The sequence below is a fragment of the Bos taurus genome, chromosome 12, assembly GCF_002263795.3.
Source record: "Bos taurus isolate L1 Dominette 01449 registration number 42190680 breed Hereford chromosome 12, ARS-UCD2.0, whole genome shotgun sequence".
Taxonomy (NCBI): Eukaryota; Metazoa; Chordata; class Mammalia; order Artiodactyla; family Bovidae; genus Bos; species Bos taurus.
In genome coordinates this window covers 79802525-79815300 of record NC_037339.1, presented here as the reverse complement: position 1 = coordinate 79815300, position 12776 = coordinate 79802525, and positions in this window count along the sequence as shown.

Here is a 12776-nt window from a genome sequence, read left to right as displayed (position 1 = left end):
CAAGCTAGTTGGACATGATAATTCTATCTCCCATCCCTACTGTCTGATTTAGCACACACACACACACACCAGCTATTGAAAATATTTTATAATTATTTTACTAAAAAGTTTGCAACTAGAGTTACAACATATATGTTTTCATAAAAGACTTCTATATCCTATGGAGATAAATGAGAACTAATTAAGCCAATTTACTAAGCAGGAACTATTTTAATTGGGACTACTCCTACAACATATTATCATGCCAGTAATTTGGATGCTTTATATGAATATTTCAAAGTTATTAATGTCTTAATAAACATTATAAGCACATGAACTTCAACATGAAAGATTAGGATGCATTCATTCATTGACAAAACCTAATATTGAATTCAATGGGATGAGAAAACACCATCTTACAGTTGAATAATGTTGAAGTCAAGATCAAGTTTTATAGGAGGGCTTGTCTACATTAGACCCTACATTTTTCATTGAGAAATGGAAGGGGTATTTTAATTAATTCAGGAAATATATCATTTAAGGAACTATCTGTAAGTATAAAATGAAGTCATTTAACCTGATAATGGGAGAAAAAATGTGAAGAAGCATTAGATTTCTGAAGATAGTAAAAATAAGCAATATGTAAGAGAACATTGGAACAAAAAGAAAAAAGAGGCTTTTTTGAGGAACAGCAGAGGACTCTTCCCTCTGAATCCACTCATATTCTCCGCTTGTTTCTTTCATCACAGGTAAGTCCAAAGAGGATTTCAAATGGTCACTGGTGACATTAGTTACCTAAGAAACACACATCCCTCAGGACTTTGCATCCTGATTGCAGCTAGTAATGAAACAACTTGTGGAAACACTTATACGAAGTGGCCTGTTTTGCACAAATGCATCAGGCTGATATTTCTGATGTCATGGTGAATACTTTTTTTGATATTGCAATTAAAACACACATATAAATAAATAAAGAGAAATACCTCCCTAACAATTTTTGACCAGATGAGGTAATGACAGCCATAAGGATTGGATCTGAAATGAACATGGGCCAATGAGTAAATCTGGATCAATGGTAATTTCCTAGTCTATAAAAGACAATCGTGTGTATATGTTTATTGTGAGAGTTAATGTAGATCATGATTACAAAAGTGTAATGTCTTACAAATGGAATGTAACTTGAAGAATCATTGTTGCTGGGTGCAAGACATCCAGTCTCTAAAATATCAGTCATTTACTTCAACACAAATGGTAGCCACCAGAGCATTTTTGCCATGGACTACATCTTGATTGGCTCTCAATTGGTTTTAAAGAGACTACCCTGGTGATCAGTGATTAAGACTCTGTGCTTCCACAGCAGGGGACACAGGTTTCATCCCTGGTGAGGTAATCAAGATGTTGCATGGCTCAACTAAATAAAAAAATTGTTTTAAAGAAATATTTCTATTCCTTTAAAGATACCAAAATTGTGGATGAGCAGAAAAGGTTGCATGTATTCTTCCAAATCATTGATATGACATGAAAATTCTTCCTACAACAAACCCTCACAGCATAGACTCAAAAGGAAAAAAGACCCAAGATGGTATTAATACTACTTTGAAGGTCTCTGTGGACTAGAAAATTCATGATAAAGTGATTGAAAAGTAAAGCCTCAGTTCAGTTCAGTTCAGTACAGTCACTCAGTCGTGTCTGACTCTTTGGGACCCCATGCATCACAGCACACCAGGCCTCTCTGTCCATCACCAACTCCCAGAGTTCACTCAAACTCATGTCCATCAAGTCGGTGATGCCATCCAGCCATCTCATCCTCTGTCGTCCCCTTCTCCTCCTGCCCTCAATCCCTCCCAGCATCAGAGTATTTTCCAATGAATCAACTCTTCGCATGAGGTGGCCAAAGTATTGGAGTTTGAGCTTTAGCATCAGTCCTTCCAATGAACACCCAGGACTGATCTCCTCTAGAATGGACTGGTTGGATCTCCTTGCAGGCCAAGGGACTCTCAAGTCTTCTCCAACACCACAGTTCAAAAGCATCAGTTCTTCAGTGCTCAGCTTTCTTTATAGTCCAACTCTCACATTCATACATGACCACTGGAAAAACCATAGCCTTGACTAGACCAACCTTTGTTGGCAAAGTAATGTCTCTGCTTTTGAATATGCTATCTAGGTTGGTCATAACTTTCTTTCCAATGAGTAAGCGTCTTTTAATTTCATGGCTGCAATAACCACCTGCAGTGATTTTGGAGCCCAAAAAAATAAAGTCTGACACTGTTTCCACTGTTTCCCCACCTATTTGCCATGAAGTGATGGGACCAGATGCCATGACCTTAGTTTTCTGAATGTTGAGCTTTAAGCCAACTTTTTCACTCTCCTCTTTCATTTTCATCAAGAGGCTTTTTAGTTCCTCTTCTCTTTCAGCCATAAGGGTGATGCCATCTGCATATCTGAGATCACTGATATTTCTCCTGGCAATCTTGATTCCAGTTTGTGCTTCTTCCAGCCCAGCATTTCTCATAATGTATTCTGCATATAAGTTAAATAAGCAGGGTGACGATACACAGCCTTGATGTATTCCTTTTCCTATTTGGAACCAGTCTGTTGTTCCATGTCCAGTTCTAACTGTTGCTTCCTGACCTGCATATAGGTTTCTCAAGAGGCAGGTCTGGTGGTCTGGTATTCCAATCACTTTCAGAATTTTCCACAGTTTATTGTGATCTACACAGTCAAAGGCTTTGGCATAGTCAGTAAAGCAAAAATAGATATTTTTCTGGAACTCTCTTGCTTTTTCCATGATCCAGCGGATGTTGGCAATTTGGTCTCTGGTTCTTCTGCCTTTTCTAAAACCAGCTTGAACATCTGGAAGTTCACGGTTTACGTACTGCTGAAGCCTACTATCAGTAATAGTCACAAACCTCTGAATTGTCCCAATTACATTGACCCATCCTCCCAGGCAAGTGCCAGGTTTAGAAAGAGCCATTTTCTCCCTTCTTTGTAAACTTGAGGAAAGCAGAGGGTCAGATGACACAGAGACTTTCTTTTATTATTGCCCCATAATTCTAAAAATGAAAAAGTGTAACAACAACAAATTTTAGGGATAAGTGAGTTTCCTATTACAGAGGGTGTTTCAAATGGTCATAGTATTAGCAGTATTAGCCATCTACCAATACATTAACTTCCACGACTCAAGTGAGATAGATAAATTCAGATAATCCCTGCAAGGCAAAGACCTCCTGCAGTTCTCTCTGCTTCCTGACACTGCAGAAGTGAAATGGGCATGATTCACGGAGTCTCCAGAGTGTCATACTTTAATGGCATTTCACAGCCATGGCACATCACATTACATTATGTTCACAGTGTTACCACAAAAGCAAAGCACCATAAAGTGCTAACATTGCATAATGAGACATACAAACCCAATGTGATGTGACATACAAGAAAATCAATGCAGCATATCGCACAAAGTACCCCAGTTTGGAAAGGGGTGCCTATGAGCATTTCAAATGAATTTACAGATCATTCATTGCCTATATAATTCTACCGTATTTAATTTCTCTGCATCTGCAGGATTCCACAGAGAAATCCAACGCTGAATTTGCAAGCTGTGCAGTGGCATGACCATATTTCTTTTCCAGAGGAAGCCACGGAGTAAAACGTAAATATGCAAACATAATCTATCTGCAGGAATTCAAAGAAGGACAAGTATGTTTTTAAGGGGTGGTTACTCTGTAAAGACTGTGCACAGGGCTACATATTCCTTAAATGAACTGGTACAATTCTGACCTCTCAATATTAAAAAAAAAAAAAAACCCTTTTAAAAGAAAGAAATAGCAACCATAAAAAGATTCAAAGGTAGGATTATCAGGAAAGGCTACAGAGAACACAGAGTGTTGGGTAGAATTAGATGCTAAAGCAATAAGAAATTCCTCAACAATAATCTTTTATTACAGGAAGAAACACCGTCAGCTAACACCACCCCAAAAGCCGGCAACAAGTTACTGTGGGAACCCTTAAAGGCCAAATTTCTAATAGCAAACCACCAACAACACTACTTTCGCATTTCATACAAGGATATTGCGCTGGCTGAAAAAGTTAATTTGGGTTTTCCATAACATCTGCAGGAAAAAACAAATAAGCTTTTTAGCCAACCCAATAAGAACGCTCTATCAGATATGCTGATAAGCACAATTCCACACCAGTTGTAGTAAGCACAAGGAACATGGAGTTCATGCCAGTTATGAAGCGTTTAGATATCTGATGGTGTAACTGGGAAGGGGTGTTTGTAAGTGACTGGAGACACAGGTTCACTCCCTGACTCGGGAATATCCCCTGCAGGAGGAAATGGCAACCCACTCCAGTATTCTTGCCTGAAAAATCCCACAGGCAGAGGAGCATAGCAGGCTACAATTCAAAGGGTCACAAAGAGTCAGACATGAGTGCCTAAGCAAGCGCGCACCAGCAGGAGGTTTTTTAGTTTGATGTAGTTCCATTTGCCTTTACTTGCGTTTGCTTTTTATGCTTTTGGTGTTATATTCAAGAAGTCATTGTTAAAACCAATATCATGAAGATCTTCCCTTCTCCTAAGAGTTTTCTTCTAGGAGTTTTACAGATTCACCTCTGGTATAATCTCTAATCTAATCATTTAAGTCTCTAATTCCAGTTGAGATGATATTTATGTGTGGTATAAGATAGCAGTCCAATTTTATTCTTTTGTATGATCGATATGGCACTATGCCAGTGCACTATGGCAAAAGGTACCATAGTTTTCCTAGTGATTTTGATACAGCTGGTTTTATGGTTTACTTGAGGTCAGTCAGTGAGTTCAGTCGCTCAGTCATGTTCAACTTTTTGCGACCCCATTAACTGCACCACACCAGGCCTCCCTGTCCATCACCGACTCCCAGAGTTTACTCAAACTCATGTTCATTGAGTCATTACTTTGTTGGCAAAGTAATGTCTCTGCTTTTTAATATGTTGTCTAGGTTGGTCACAACTTTTCTTCCAAGGAGGGTCTTTTAAATTCATGGCTGCAGTCACCATCTGAAGTGATTTTGGAGCTCCCAAAATAAAGTCTCTCACTGTTTCCACTGTTTCCCCATCTAATTCCCATGAAGTGATGGGATCAGGTGCCATGATCTTAGTTTTCTGAGTGTTGACTTTTAAGCCAACTTTTTCACTCTCCTCTTTCATCAAGAGGCTTTTTAGTTCCTCTTCATTTTCTGCCATAAGGTTGGTGTCATCTTCATACCTGAGGTTATTGATGTTTCTCCTTAGCAATCTTGACTCCAGCTTGTGCTTCATCCAACCCAGCATTTCTCATGATGTACTCTGCATATAAGTTAAATAAGCAGGGTGACAATATACAGCCTTGATGTACTCCTTTCCCGATTTGGAATCAGTCTGTTGTTCCATGTCCAGTTATAACTGTTGCTTCTTGACCTGCATACAGATTTCTCAAGAGGCAGGTCTGGTGGGCTGGTATTCCCATTTCTTTCAGAATTTTCCACAGTTTATTGTGATCCACACAGTCAAAGGCTTTGGCATAGTCAGTAAAGCAGAAATAGATGTTTTTCTGGAACTCTCTTGCTTTTTCAGTGATCCAACAGTTATTGGCAATTTGATCTCTGATTCCTCTGCCTTTCCTAAATCCCGCTTGAACATCTGGAAGTTCACAGTTCACGTACTGTTGAGGCCTGGTTTGGAGAATTTTGAGCATTATTTTACTAGCATGTGAGATGAGTGCCCCTGTGCGGTAGTTTGAGCATTCTTTGACATTGCCTTTCTTTGGGATTGGAATGATTTGTGGTGCGGAAGCCTTTAACTGGTTTACGTTATTTCTCATAAAGGGAACCGGTATGTGTGCTGTTGCTGAATGCGTGTTTCTGTGGGAGGAATGAAGCCTTAGGGCTTCCTGTGCTGGCCTCTTACTGATGTCACTCCGTTGTCACTATCTTTTATACCTGACCTGTTTTCAAGTAGGACGTTTGGAGGGTATGTATCACAATCTGTAGATTTGTAAACATCCTTGTTTATCTGGAGTGCATCTGATCCTCAGCCTTACAGAGCGCATAAAACAAACTACATACCATATATAAGGCTAAAAAAATGAGAGCATTTTGGAGTATTCATGGCATGAATCCTCTGATAAGAAAAACTTAGATATCATTTTAGACCATTTGGTAGCAAATTCCCTGATCCATTTATTCATTATTATAAAAAGAGATACTGAAGATGAAAAAAAAGTATTATATTGAAAACTGTTTGCTCCAAATTAAATTTAACATCCTTAACTAGTCCTCTAATCTTTCAGCTTTGCTTTATGTGCATTCTATTTTCCCCTGTTGCTCAAATCCTGTGTTAATGTGTGTTCAAATATATAACTTCTGTACTTAAGACATGTCCCCTAATTATGGCAAGCACCTTTAAAGCTAAAGTAGCATTGGATTGCAAGATGAATTATTCAAGTGTGTATACAAACTTAAAACACACACAAGTTCACCTTTGGCAAACACAGGTTTATACATGTAAAAAACCTTCGTTTAATAACACTCATTTAAAACGATAGACTCAAGGACTCTTGACCACAAGTGATGATTCATTAACAGTAAATCTGTTTGGGGCTCAAGCTCTCAAAAGACAATAGCAAGAAGCTCCAATTCCTCCAAGATCTACAGCAAATGACAGACCCAGAGTGTCTGACAAGATGTCCATATAACACATGTCAGCGTAAATAAGTAATCACTCCTCAGAGAGCAAGACATGGTCTGTTTTCTACTTTAATCAAGGTGACAGTACTATTACTGCCTCTGAATTCCCTCTCCTACTTCCTTTTCCTCTATTTTCCATGCCCAGAGAACACAGACACGCCATGATTTATTTACACCACCTCTTCAGTTTTCAGAGGCCTCAGGCAAGGGGACACTCTCGGTAAAGAGACACAGTGACTGTGGAGTTCCTGTTGACCACCCCCTTTTATTTATTTTTACTAAATTCACCCTGTAATTTGATTGGATTTTTCCTCTCCTCTCTCATGATATGGCACACCACCCAGGACAATCAGAAAGAAAGTTCTAAAAAAAAAAAAAGAAAGAAAGAAAGTTCTTCCCCAGGACTCTGCAGACCCCTATCTCTTTATGTCCCCTCTCCATCACTCCAAGAATTAGAGGAGTCTGGAAAACAATTCTGCCAATTTATCCCTCTTTCTTACATAAGAAATGGTCAAAGTGGCTTCCCCTTCTCTACTCCAACTTATCAGGGCTTCTTCTCCTGAAGTGTTCTCCTAACTTTTTTTTTTCCTGGTCAAAAGAATTATGGCATCAATTCTGGGAAACTTCACAGCAGTATGAGATATAATTTTTTCACTGAAAATGTGGCAGAGTTATTTTGCCTGTTACCTGTAATGATAATAAAAGTGTTGTCTTGTTGTTTGTTTTCTTCTAGTTTTGTCTTTCAGTTCAGTTCAGTCACTCAGCCGTGTCTGACTCTTTGCAACCCCATGAACCCCAGCACGCCAGTTCTCCCCGTCCATCACCAACTCCTGGAGTCCACCCAAACTCCTGTCCATTGAGTCGGTGATGCCATCCAACCATCTCATCCTCTGTCGTCCCTTCTCCTGCCTTCAATCTTTCCCAATATCAGGGTCTTTTCAAAGAGTCAGCTCTTCGCATCAGGTGGCCAAAATATTGGAGTTTCAGCTTCAACATCAGTCCTTCCAGTGAACACCCAGGACTGATCTCCTTTAGGATGGACAGGTTGGATCTCCTTTCAGTCCAAGGCACTCTCAAGAGTCCTCCAACACCACAGTTCAAAAGTATCAATTCTTTGGTGCTCAGCTTTCTTTATAGTGCAATTCTCACATCCATACATGGCTACTGGAAAAACCATAGCCTTGACTAGACAGACCTTTTTTGGCAAAGTAACATCTCTTCTTTTGAATATGCTATCTAGGTTGGTCATAACTTTCCTTCCAAGGACTAAGCATCTTTTAATTTCATGGCTGTAATCACCATCTGCAGCGATTTTGGAGCCCAAAAAAATAAAGGCAGCCACTGTTTCTACTGTTTTCCCATCCATTTGCCATGAAGTGATGGGACCAGATGCCATGATCTTCGTTTTCTGAATGTTGAGCTTTAAGCCAACTTTTTCACTGTTCTCTTTCACTTTCATCAAGAGGCTCTTCAGTTCTTCTTTGCTTTCTGCCAAGAAGAATGGGTGGTGTCATCTGCATATCTAAGGTTATTGATATTTCTCCCAGTAATCTTGATTCCAGCTTGTGCTTCATCCAGCCCAGAGTTTCTCATGATGTACTCTGCATATAAGTTAAATAAGCAGGGTGACAATATACAGCCTTGACGTACTTCATATTTGGAACCAGTCTGTTGTTCCATGTCCAGTTCTAACTATTGCTTCCTAACCTGCATACAGGTTTCTCAAGAGGCAGATCAGGTAGTCTGGTATTCCCATCTCTTTAGACAAAAATACTTAATGGGGACAACACTCACTTAAAATTTTTATGAAAAATAGATATAGAGAACAAATTTGTGGGGATCAAAAGACATAAACTTCCGATTATAAAATCAGTCAGTTCAGTTCAGTTTAGTCGCTCAGTCATGTCCGATTCTTTGCGACCCCATGAATCGCAGCACGCCAGGCCTCCCTGTCCATCACCAACTCCCGGAGTTCAACCAAACTCACCTCCATCGAGTCAGTGATGCCACCCAGCCATCTCATCCTCTGTCGTCCCCTTCTCCTCCTGCCCCCAATCCCTCCCAGCATCAGAGTCTTTTCCAATGAGTCAACTCTTCGCATGAGGTGGCCAAAGTACTGGAGTTTCAGCTTTAGCATCATTCCTTCCAAAGAACATCCAGGACTGATCTTTAGAATGGACTGATTGGATCTCCTCGAAGTCCAAGGGACTCTCAAGAATCTTCTCCAACACCACAGTTCAAAAGCATCAATTCTTCGGTGCTCAGCTGTCTTCACAGTCCAACTCTCACATCCATACATGACCACTGGAAAACCATGGCCTTAAACCATGTGAATGGCATGTACAGCACAGTGACTGTAGATATTAGTTGTTGTTGTTAAGTGACCAGTTGTGTCCAACTCTTTGTAACCCCATGGTCTGCAGCACACCGGGCCTCCCTGTCTCTCACCATCTCCTGGAGTTTGCCCAAGCTCATGTTCATTGCACTGGCAGTATTTTATTACAAATCTGAACGTTTCTAAGAGAGTAGATGCTAAAAATTCTTGTCACAAGAAAAATAATTTTGAAATTATATATGGTTACAGTTGTTATTGTGACCTTTGTGCAATATATATAAATATCAGATCCTTATGCTGTACCTCTAAAATTAATATAATGTTACATGTCAATTATTTCCCAATAAAAAAAAAAATCACTAGACATTGCCATATGGCCCCTAGCAGCAAAATCACTCCCACTGAGAATCACTGATCTAGGAATTAACCAGCAATGTCATTTCCAGTCTTTATTCCTGCATATATACCAAAATACTGTTTTTTTTTTTTCATGAAAAAATTTATAAGCTTTCCACAAGGTTCAAATTTCAAGTATCTATCATAAGTAATCTTTTCACAATCTCTCTATGGATATAACCAGTCATCTTTCACTGTATGCAATTTCTTTGACTTCATTTTTCTGATTTTATTTAGATAATTTTTTTTCATTTTAAATTCAAAGAAATAAAGTGAAAACAAACGTTTTATAATCTGCTGACATAGAAGTGTAGATACTGGATTTACAAGGGACAAATGTACATCATATACATTTTTCAAAGAATTGCATTTTCCAGTTTTATTCAGTGACGGTTCAAACAACTGAGTATAACCTTCAGATCCCCTATGGATTCTACAGCAGGACAAGGGAGAAACATTCTGTGGAAGGACTCTCTCCCGCCTGTTAGAAGGATGGCGTGTCACTGTATATTTTCTATGTGCTATGAGTAATGAGAAGGACAATCAGTTTGGAGGACAGAAAGATATCCTGAGCTGACATCTTTGCAGCAGATGTGGGAGACATTTTATTACTAATTTAAAAAATTATGAACACATTGATCTCAAAAGCAAAATCAAATGCTATATTTTATACTATACTGGACTGTGTAATAAACCTTCCTCTCGTACGCTTGAAACTATGTTTTTATATGATGACAGTGACATTTTATGTATTTAGCCCACAGTTTTAACAGCTCCTAAATATTCATAATGCTAATTTTAAGTCACAGCATGATTTGTTAATTCTTATAACTCTGCCAAACCTTGATAAATTGGGCTAAATTTGAACCAGATTTTCTAAGCCTTGCAGGGACATATTAATTCAATATTATTACTGTCAAGCATAAAATATGTTCAGAAGCTTCCAGCATCACATCACACCACTTCACAGCTGAACTGGCATTTCATTCCTTTAAACTGACTAACTTATCTGCCATTGAAATAACCAATAATGTTGTCTATTGTTCTTGTACTTAATGGAGTTCATTCTCTTGACCAAAGCTGCAGAGTAGGAAAGGGAAATAGGGAACGTTCTTTGGAGAAAAGTAATAGCTTAGGTAGTTAATAAGTATGAACTCCCATGTTTCACAAAATTTTAAAACGTCAAGTAAGAAAAAGAAGCTAACTGTTGTTGGTCTACCAAAAGCTAAATATGGTGAATGGCTCTAAATGAGCAAAATAGAGAAAGTCTAGTCTTTTCTTGGGAACGTTTCAAAGAAAGTAAACACGGTTTATTGAATTTCTGTCATTTATAGACCATTTTAAGTCAATATCTATTTATATTGTCTAATAAAATCTTATTTCCTGGATATTAACCTGTGTTATATTGATGTTATTCATTTTCATGGTAAATCTAAACCTGATTTAGATTTTTATTTTGGAAAAGGAGCAGCTTTCCTAGTTTATTTCATCCGACCCTGCAGGGCAAGTTAATAGCACCTGTGGTTATAAAAATAACACCAAAATGATACGGAGTATTCATGACTTAAAGATAATATGAGAGAGAATTCTTCATAAGGCTCTCTTCTTGTGTTGTTATGACTCTCCATCCAACTGACTACCTGTATCTCTTCATCTCAAATTCTTTCTCCAACTTTAGCCTTCTCTCTTGTACATCTGGATATTATTGCCTTTCACTTACACAAGGCTTTCTGCTTTGAAAAGTGTGCTCCTTTTGTACACTTTCCATTTGTCCTTCTCTGCTACATACTGCTTTGTGTTTGATCAGTTGTTCAATCACGTCTGACTCTTTGCGACCCCATGGACTGTAGCCCACCTGGCTCCTCTGTCCATGGGATTTCTCAGGCAATACTGGAGTGGGTTGCCGTTCCCTTCTCCAGGGCATCTTCCTGAACCAGGGATCGAATGCAGATCTCCTGAGTCTCCTGCATTGGTAGAAGGATTCTTTACCGCTAGCATCCCCTGGGAAGCCCCATAACCCTGCTTTAACAGATGCCATCTTAAAAGTAAAAGCTTTCTTTGACCCCACTTCTTCAGGCTACCATTCATTTTCTGCTCATGTTCATAGCGAAACTCCTTGAAAAATATCCACTGGTCTCTTTTTCAAATTCCTCAACAACATACATATTTTCTTAAAATGCTATATTATTTTTGCTTCTTTTGTAAAAAATTAGACTATTTTAAGCTACTAAAGTGACTTAGCAGCAGCAGCAGCAAGAGCAGTTTTAAATTCACAGAAAAGTTGAACAGAAAGTATAGAGATTTCCCTCAAGACCCCTCTCCCCTACAGTCAGCAACCAGCATGAGGGTGGTACATTTGTTACAACTGATGAACCTACAATGATACAACATTACTATCCAAAGTGTACAGTTTACATTAGAATTCACTCTTGGCATTGTCGTGTCTAGTACACATTTTGACAAATGTATGATGACACATATCCACCATTATAGTACTTGCAGAATAGCCTCCCAGTCTTTAAATCTTTGTATGCTTGTTCTATTCATGCCTCTCCCGACTTGTCCTTGGAATCACAGAGCTTTTTAGTGTCTCCATAGCATTGCCTTCAACATACTCATTTTGAATCAATTTAAGTAATTCTATCAACTACTCTACAAATGCTCCTGCTGTGATCACTAGTCAAGATGGAGAAGGAAAAAAAGGCAAACCTTCTAAGAACCTAGAGACTAAATGAACAAGTCTCTGGTTTATGTTTTGCTTCATCTATTTCAGACTGGGTGCTGAAGAAGTCATCAGCCTAGAAGCATCCTCTGAGGATAAATCGAAAAAGCCAAGGGAAGCTGCTATCTCTAAGCAAAGGGCTAGGAAAGTAGAGTCATGCCAACACAGAAAATAAACACCTTGAATAAAACCATGGTCCCAGTCTCACCACTGTCAGAAAAGGTACAAGTGGAAGCCTAGATTCCCAACTGTGCCTAGCTACAGTGATGCTCACTCATCCCTCACCACAGTGGTTTCAAAGAAGGCCACTTGGCGATCTGGGATTTCATCCTCACCTAGAACTAAGGGGTCTTCTCCCTCACACACAACCAAAGTGTCAATGGAGACCACAGGAAGAACTGTAATAAGGCACCCCTCCAGTCCCAGCTGAGACCTGCTAAGGGGCCTGTATCATCATCCCAAATCATGTTAGTTTCCTCCTTGCTAGGGTGTCAGAGAAGGGCCACTAAAACAGAAGGTTAAATAAGATCCAGATTTTTGTGACATAATATCTAAAATGTCCAAGATACGTCAAAAATCGCTGAGGCCAAAAACAAACAAACAAACAAAAAAAGAAAATCTCAAATTAAACTAGAAGAAAATC